At 38.7% G+C, this 9,323-nt stretch overlaps 1 pseudogene; it reads left to right on the plus strand.

Moving 5' to 3' along the window:
• The window catches only part of LOC138372335 (uncharacterized), a 58,303-nt pseudogene extending 49,723 nt beyond the window's left edge, over window positions 1–8,580 (plus strand).
• The last annotated feature ends 743 nt before the right edge of the window (window positions 8,581–9,323 follow it).

Genomic DNA, 9,323 nt, shown 5'->3' on the forward strand with positions numbered 1-9,323 from the left:
TTTGTGTTGAGTGTTTCTACTCACGCAAAGTTGCTGGTCTGGTCACTAATAGCGCCGAAAATGAATAAATAACGTCCTGCAACAGGAACCACGAACTCGCTGGTTGTATTGTCCCAACCGCCTCCTGTGTTGGTCACCACTTCCTGTAGTAAAGGAAGTTAAACTATTGTTTCTGCTAGAATGTCTAGAAACTTCAATACCTATATTTAAATATATTTTTTTTAGTCTGAATAATTTGAGAAGTCTATGACAATATATTATAAAGATTTTTAAACGAAGAACAGTTACTATGAACAGCTGCAGTTCAGGATTGTTTAGCGTAAACACACGTGCGTGTGGGGGGAGGTAATGGATTAACACCTAATTTACTAGTTTAGGGAATAACACTACACCGTCTTAAGCTTAAACTTGAGACGAGTCATGTGGTGCAAGTATACAAACTTATACCTTGCATTATACAGTAGGTTTTAGTTTTGTTAAGCCTTTTCAGCTAAGCACACTCAACACTCAAAAAGCGAGAGTAACGCCTGTCCACAAATGTGGTGATCTCACAGATGTTAACAACTACAGACCTATATCAATCCTGCCAAACTTGTCAAAAATTTTTGAAAAACTAATCTATAAGCAGCTTTACTCATATCTAGCCAAACTCAATATACTTAGCCCTTGCCAATATGGCTTCAGACCCAAAACAAGCACTAACGATGCACTTATTAGTATGCTTAACTCGATTCATACAGCTCTTGATAAAAAAGAGTTCCCTGTTGGGTTATTTGTGGACCTGCGTAAAGCTTTTGATACTGTCTACCACCAAAACCTTCTTCTTAAATTACATCATTTTGGAGTCAGAGGACACTCCCTACAATACCTCAAATCCTACCTTACTGACAGGCTCCAATATGTTTCTGTGAATAATACAATTTCTCCCACCCTACCCATCAACATTGGTGTTCCTCAGGGCAGCATACTTGGCCCTCTCCTCTTTCTCATCTACATTAATGACCTTCCAAATGCCTCCCAACACCTCAAACCAATTCTATTTGCTGACGACACAACCTTCATTTACTCCAGTCCTGATCCCCTTGCTCTAAATGCCACAGTAAATACTGAGCTAAATAAAGTCCATCTGTGGCTAACTGCCAACAAACTCACCCTTAACATTGACAAAACTTTCTATATTCTGTTTGGCAATAAATCCTCTAATCAAATAAATCTCAAAATAAACAATACCCAAATTTGTAACAAATTAGATGGCAAATTCCTTGGCATTCTCATTGACCACAAGCTGAATTTCCAGGGACACATTCTAAACATATCAAAAAAAGTTTCAAAAACTGTGGGCATTCTTTCTAAGATCAGATATTATGTACCACGTACGCCCTGCCCTGGTGACTCTCTATTACTCCCTTATCTATCCATATCTCAACTACGGTATTTGTGCTTGGGGCTCTGCTACCCAAAATCACTTACGTCCTCTAATTACTCAACACAAAGCTGCTATTAGGACAATATCCAATTCTGGCCCCAGACATCACTCGGTACCCCTACTCAAATCTCTGAATATGTTAGACATTAAGTCACTGCACATTCTCTCATGTGTATTATACATATATAAAACGCTAAACTATAATGCCAATCCTGATCTCAAAAGCTTCATAGAAGGTTGTAACAGAACCCATGAGCACCATACCAGAAATAAATACAGTTTTGATATTCCTAGAGTACGACTTAATCAAACTAGAAATGCTCTACAAATCAAGGGGCCCAGAATGTGGAATGACCTTCCCAACCATGTTAAAGACTGTACCTCTCTCAACTAGTTTAAGTTAAAAACGAAGCTATACCTAATAAATTCCCTGTAACCTACCTTACCCTTCTATTGTCAACCAATGTCTGTTTTTCTTTAAAGAGCGCTGTTTGTCGACTTAATTGTATTTGTGCTGCTTTTTCATCTATGTTTTCATTTCTTGTTTTCATTCTACTCATTATGCTCAATTAGTATTAAGCTTGTCATTTAAGTTTATCATGCCCGAAACGCTTTGCGTAATAGTGGCTTTAGGCATTGTATGTACTAGCTCTACCTATAAGTCAACCAATCCTTGTAAAAATTTATTGTATGTATGTACCTTACCTAAATAAAATTGTATTGTATTGTATTGTCGTTCAGTCTGTACGGGGTGGGAGCTCCGTAATTTTTAATATACATGTATCTTCATTAGAACTTTAAATATGTCTATGGAAAAGTGTTTAAAGTGAAGCTTATATGTCTGCCTTTTTTGAGACATTTAAAACATATATGTTTATTAACGAATTCACTTGAAATAAACATTGTTCTGAGAGAGTTGCTCGGTCGATCAATCTGTCCGGGGTCAAAGCTCGGCTATTATAAAAGTACACGTATCTTCGCTTTAAATTTAAATATGCCCATGGTAAGGTATTTAGAATGAAGCTTATATTTCTATCTTTCTTGTGACATATAAAACTCTTACGTTTCTCTGCCCGAAACGCTTTGTGTAATAGTGGCTTTAGGCATTGTATGTACTAGCTCTATCTATAAAGAAAACAAACTTTGTAAAATCTCTTTATGTATGTACCTTACCTAAATAAAAATTATTATTATTATTATTATTATTATGTTTATTAAGGAATCTGTGTGAAATAGGCATGGTTCTGAGATGAATGCTGCGGTTTTCGAACTCGACGAGCAATGAAAACTGCCCCTTGTATAAAACTACAAATATCTTCGGTTTTACTTAAAATATTTGTCTGGTAGAGGTTTAACATATAGTTCGCGTTTTTGTCTTTCTTCTGACTAAAAAATAATTTTGGTTTAATAAGTCATCAAGATGTTTTCAACAATATTTCACATGTATATCATGTGAACAATGTATTTCAACAATACAATACAACAAATACACACATTGGTACATTATTGCAAAGGCACTATACTATATATATATATATATATATATATATATATATATATATATATATATATATATATATATATATATATATATATAAATATATATATATATATATATATATATATATATATATATATATATATATATATATATATATATATAAATATATATATATATATATATATATATATATATATATATATATATATATATATATATAAATATATATATATATATATATATATATATATATATATATATATATATATATATATATATGTCGTACCTAGTAGCCAGAACTCACTTCTCAGCCTACTATTCAAGGCCCGATTTGCCTAATAAGCCAAGTTTTCCTGAATTAATATATTTACTATAATTTTTTTCTTATGAAATGATAAAGCAACCCTTTTCTCTATGTATGAGGTCAATTTTTTTTTATTGGGTTTAGAATTAACGTAGATATATGACCGAACCTAACCAACCCTACCTAACCTAACCTAACCTATATTTATAGGTAAGGTTAGGTTAGGTAGCCAAAAAAAGCTAGGTTAGGTTAGGTTAGGTAGGTTAGGTAGACGAAAAAACATTAATTCATGAAAACTTGGCTTATTAGGCAAATCGGGCCTTGAATAGTAGGCTTAGAAGTGCGTTCTGGCTATTAGGTACGACATATATATATATATATATATATATATATATATATATATATATATATATATATATATATATGTATATATATAAATTGTTGCAAGTCGAGCAACAAATATTTTACATTGAACAACAAATGAGATTGGAAAAGCAGTATTGCCACCTCTGCTATACAGAAAAAAATAGACCCGACACACCCTATGGGTAGTAATGGACCCCCATACCGACACTGAGGGGTAGTGGACCCCATAATAACACTATGGGCGGTAGTGGGCACTATACAAACACTATGGACGGTAGTTGACATCATAGCGACCCTGTGGGCGGTAATGGACCCCCTGCCGACCCTGTGGGCGGCAGTGGACCCCCTACCAACCCTGTTGGCGGTAGTGGACCCCTACCGACCCTGTGGACGCCCTACCGACCCTGTGGGCGGTAGTGGACCCCATACCGACCCTGTGGGTGGCAGTGGACCCCATACCGACCCTGTGGGCGGTAGTGAACCCCCTACCGACCCTGTGGGCGGCAGTTGACCCCCTACCAACCCTGTGGGCGGTGGTGGACCCTTTACCGACCCTGTGGGCGGCAGTGGACTCTATATACTAATCCTGTGGGCGATACTGGACCCTATACTCATCCTGTGGGCGGCAATGGACGCCATACACATCCAGTGGGTGTTATTGGACCCCATACTTATTCTGTGGGTGGTTGGAGCCCCATACCCATCCTGTGGGTGATAGTGGACGCCATACTCATCCTATGGGTGGTATTGGACCCCATACCCATCCTGTGGGTGGTTGTGAGCCCCATACCCATCCTGTCGGTGGTAGTGGACGCCATACACATCCAGTGGATGGTATTGGACCCCATTCCCTTCCTGTGGGTGGAAGTGATCCCCATGTTTGCAGTAGTTTACCCCATAAACATTCCAACATAACATCGTTTTCTGTTAGCGTTCCTACAAAACATTCTTTAAAGATTTTTAAAGCGTAAACTATGGTATATAATATTGATTGGTGAAGCACTGTTATTCTATGAAATAATTTATTGTGCTTATTATAATTTACTAAGAACAACTAATATTTCTCAAAACAAAACTACGAGCCTTCAATAGGAAGTAGCTGATCTGTAATATTCTAAGAGCATGGACAATAGTAGGTAAATTTCACAACCCATGTGGTACCTGTAAACTACAATTTTCATTATAATTGAACCAATCACGACTATTGTGCTATCTACGTTGATGGACGGGTACTGTGACACGTAAATTGGTACGTGAGGAAGAGTTTGGGCCTTGGTAAAAAAGGTAACTGGAAATATATCACATATGTACTAAATCATATTCAACATATTGACTTTAAGCATTAAGTCATATATGTGCTGTCTTGTGTGAGAACGGGTTGCATTACCAGTCGGGAAGGTGGAGCATCTGGAGTGCCAAGCACTGTAGTAGCCATGGCTCCTACTGTTGGTGGCATTGGACCTGGTGGAGCCTTAACTGTGATGAATAACATAAGCTCAACATCTCCACAGCTTTTGTCACCTCCAGAAGTACACGAAGTTCCAGACGACTCGAGAAACAATAATGCTCCCCGCATTAGCCCAGAATTTTCTGACATAGATCCTCAAGCCTCCACACATCGTCCTGTTCTCCTCAAAATCTCAAGCGGTACAAGTGGGGATGGCAGCAATGAGCTCTTGCCACCATCACCAGGTGGTCAGGGCACCTGTACCCCACGACAGCATCGACGCAGCTCTGTCATGTTCAGTGATGTAGTGCTTCTCCATGGTCATGCTGGGAAGACAGCAACAAAAAATGTCTGTCACAGTGAGAAGACTACGCAAACTGACGATGAACCTCTAGATCCATCATATTTCCGTGAGCCCTTACCCTATCACCTCACACACCAGGACCACCTTCTCTTATGCCTCCTGCTCTACTACCCCCTGCTCTACTACCCCCAGCCCTCCTACCCCTTAACAAGAATAAATTTTCCTTGCGTTCTGTCTCGCGAACACCCTCAAATAATGGTTCAGGGGGAAAGGGTTCTCTCACTTGTGGAGAACTACTGGCACTTAGTGGTCCTCTTTCTGCTGCTTTGCCCACACACTTGGGCATTGACTCCCGTTCCGTCCACACACTTTATTCTTCATTGGCCAAAGGAGTCAAACACTTTTCAGCACCAACTTTATTCTTTTCACCAACTTTATTCTTTTCTGCTGATCAAGCCCCTGCAAGTTTCACAAATTACTATTCAGAGTTTGATTCCTGTGACTCAGAGGCTGACTGGAGTGATGAAGATTGGAAGGATGAGGGGACAAAACAGCCTTCTTTAGCCTACAGATTTTGTTCACAAATTCGTGTGTATATCCACACGGATCCACCAGCTTCTTCGTATGAAGAAGCTGGTGGATCACCGATACTTTCCACGGGGCATTCTTATTGCTATCCTCATCAACCAAACCAAACAAATCCCCAGGGCCGGATGAAGTGTTTGCTAGGGTGCTTAAAGAATGCAAAGAGGAGCTTTGTGACCCACTGTCAACCATATTTAATAAATCAATAGAGTCAGGCAGAGTGCCAGAGTTTTGGAAAGTTGCTAATGTGATACCAGTTTTTAAGAAAGGAGATAGATCACTTGCGTCTAACTATCGACCAATTAGCCTAACGTCTATTGTGGGAAAGTTACTCGAATCTATAATAGCAAATAAAATTCGTCTTCATCTTGAAAAACATAAATTAATAATTGAGTCGCAACATGGTTTTATAAATGGCCGTTCATGTTTAACAAATTTGTTATCTTTTTATTCTAGCATTGTTGAGGCAGTTGATAGTGGTAAGGATTGCGATGTTGTATACCTTGACTTTAGCAAAGCTTTTGATACAGTGCCACATGAAAGACTGATTAAAAAAATAGAGTCTCATGGTATTGGGGGTGCTATATTAAGCTGGATTAGGGCATGGCTATACCAAAGGAAACAGAGAGTTAGTATAAATGGAATCAAGTCAGAGTGGGAAAATGTTGTAAGTGGAGTGCCTCAAGGCTCTGTCCTGGGACCTCTGTTGTTTATAATATATATAAATGATTTAGATTCAGGTTTGAGTAGCAACATTTGCAAATTTGCCGATGATACGAAAATCGGTAGGGAAATTAATTCGGAGGAGGACTCACTATCACTTCAAGTTGATCTAGATAGGGTTTTGAAATGGTCAAAGGATTGGCAGATGCAGTTTAATGCTGATAAATGTAAAGTTCTGAGGTTAGGTAATGATGATAGAGTTACAAGATACGAGCTAGATGGTGTTGTGATTGCGAAGTCGGATTGCGAAAGGGATCTGGGAGTTATGATTAGTAAGAATTTAAAACAAAAGGATCAATGCATAAATGTTCGTAATAAGGCAAATCGGACACTTGGATTTATTAATCGCAGCGTTAGTAACAAGACACCTGGTGTGGTTCTCAAGCTATATCTTGCTCTAGTTAGGCCCCATTTAGATTATGCAGTTCAGTTTTGGTCGCCATATTATAGAATGGATATAAATTCACTTGAACGTGTCCAGCGTAGGATGACTAAGTTAATTCCCCAAATTAGAAATCTTTCATATGAAGAAAGATTAACAAAGCTTAAGTTGCATTCACTGGAAAGGCGAAGAGTTAGGGGTGACATGATAGAGGTTTACAAGTGGATGAATGGACATAACCGGGGGGATATTAATAGGGTATTAAAAGTATCAACACAGGACAGAACACGAAACAATGGATATAAATTGGATAAGTTTAGATTTAGGAAAGACTTGGGTAAATACTGGTTCAGTAACAGGGTTGTTGATTTGTGGAACCAATTGCCGCGTAACATTGTGGAGGTGGGGTCCCTCGATTGTTTCAAGCACGGGTTGGACAAGTATATGAGTGGGATTGGGTGGTTATAGAATAGGAGCTGCCTCGTATGGGCCAATAGGCCTTCTGCAGTTACCTTTGTTCTTATGTTCTTATGTTCTTATGTTCTTATTGCTATCCTCATCAACACCCTCAGCATGGGCATCGAGTACCATAACCAGCCAATGATGTTGACAATTATTGTAGAACTGAGCAAATTCGTCTTCTCAGCCGTGTTTGCCGTCGAAATGTTGCTAAAGATTATTGCCGAGGGACCCTTTGGTTACATAAGCAATGGTTTCAATATTTTTGATGGCATCATTGTCATCCTCAGGTAATGTGATAATAAATTTGAGAAAGTTGTTTGTAAGCTAATTTTAATTTTATGCAAATTTTTTTGCATTATTAGATTTAAGATTGTATTTTATGACATGTCAAAAATAATTCCAGATACAGTAAATGGAAATTGGTTGGTACAAAGTTGTTATATTGTTAGAAAAATGCTAAGTTGATTTTTGAAGCACAAAAACAGTACTTTTATTACTACATATATGTAGTATTCAACATGAATATACAAACATCACTAACAACTTGAAATAATAATAAGATAAGAATAAATAAAAAAAAAAAAAAGAAAAAAAAAATGTTTATTTAGATAAGGTACATACATACAATAAATTTTTACAAAGATTGGTTGACTTATAGGTAGAGCTAGTACATACAATGCCTAAAGCCACTATTACGCAAAGCGTTTCGGGCATGAGAAGGACACGGACAGAAAGCATAAGTATACTTAGCTCCATACCCATTGAATTTTCATGTCATCTTCCACCCAAGGTGAGCATGGGATTAACAAGTGGATAATCTGGGAACATACAAACTAAACCCTCAAAGAAACATGCTAAAACCTCTCTTAACTACAACTCTCCTCTCAAAACCTCTCTCTCAACAACAACGGCGAGAAACAATGGGCAGAGTTTCTTTCACCCTATGCCCCCTGTTACCTAGCAGTAAAATAGGTACCTGGGTGATAGTCAGCTATCACGGGCTGCTTCCTGGGGGTTGAGGCCTGGTCGAGGACCGGGTCGCGGGAATACTAAAAAGCCCCGAAATCATCTCAAGATAACCTCAAGAAGATTCTACATCACTACACATAAGGGGCATAACTGGCCGACCCCTCACAGTGTTCAAGAGAGAACTGGATAAGCACCTCCAAAGGATACCTGATCAACCAGGCTGTGACTCATACGTAAGTCTGCGAGCAGCCGCGTCCAACAGCCTGGTTGATCAGGTCGGCAACCAGGAGGCCTGGTCGACGACCGGGCCGCGGGGGACGTTAAGCCCCAGAAGCACCTCAAGGTAACCTTAAGGTATCCTACGCTGGACACGTTCAAGTGAATTTATATCCATTCTATGGTACGGCGACCAAAACTGAATTGCATAATCTAAATGGGGCCTAACCAGAGCAAGATATAGCTGAAGAACCACACCAGGTTTCTTGTTACTAACGCATCGATTAATAAATCCCAGTGTCCTATTTGCCTTATTACGAACATTCATGTATTGATCCTTTTGTTTTAAATTCTTACTAATCATAACTCCCAGATCCCTTTCGCAATCCGACTTCGCAATCTCAACACCATCTAGCTTGTATCTTGTAACTCTGCAAATCATCACTACCTAGCCTCAGAACTTTACATTTATTAGCATTAAACTGCATCTGCCAATCCCTTGACCATTTCAAAACCCTATCTAGATCAACTTGAAGTGATAGTGAGTCTTCTTCCGTGCCAATTCCCCCACCGATCTTCGTATCATCTGCAAATTTGCAGATAAGAACATAAGAACAAAGGTAACTGCAGAAGGCCTA

Source organism: Procambarus clarkii, chromosome 38, assembly GCF_040958095.1.
Source record: "Procambarus clarkii isolate CNS0578487 chromosome 38, FALCON_Pclarkii_2.0, whole genome shotgun sequence".
NCBI classification, from domain to species: domain Eukaryota; kingdom Metazoa; phylum Arthropoda; class Malacostraca; order Decapoda; family Cambaridae; genus Procambarus; species Procambarus clarkii.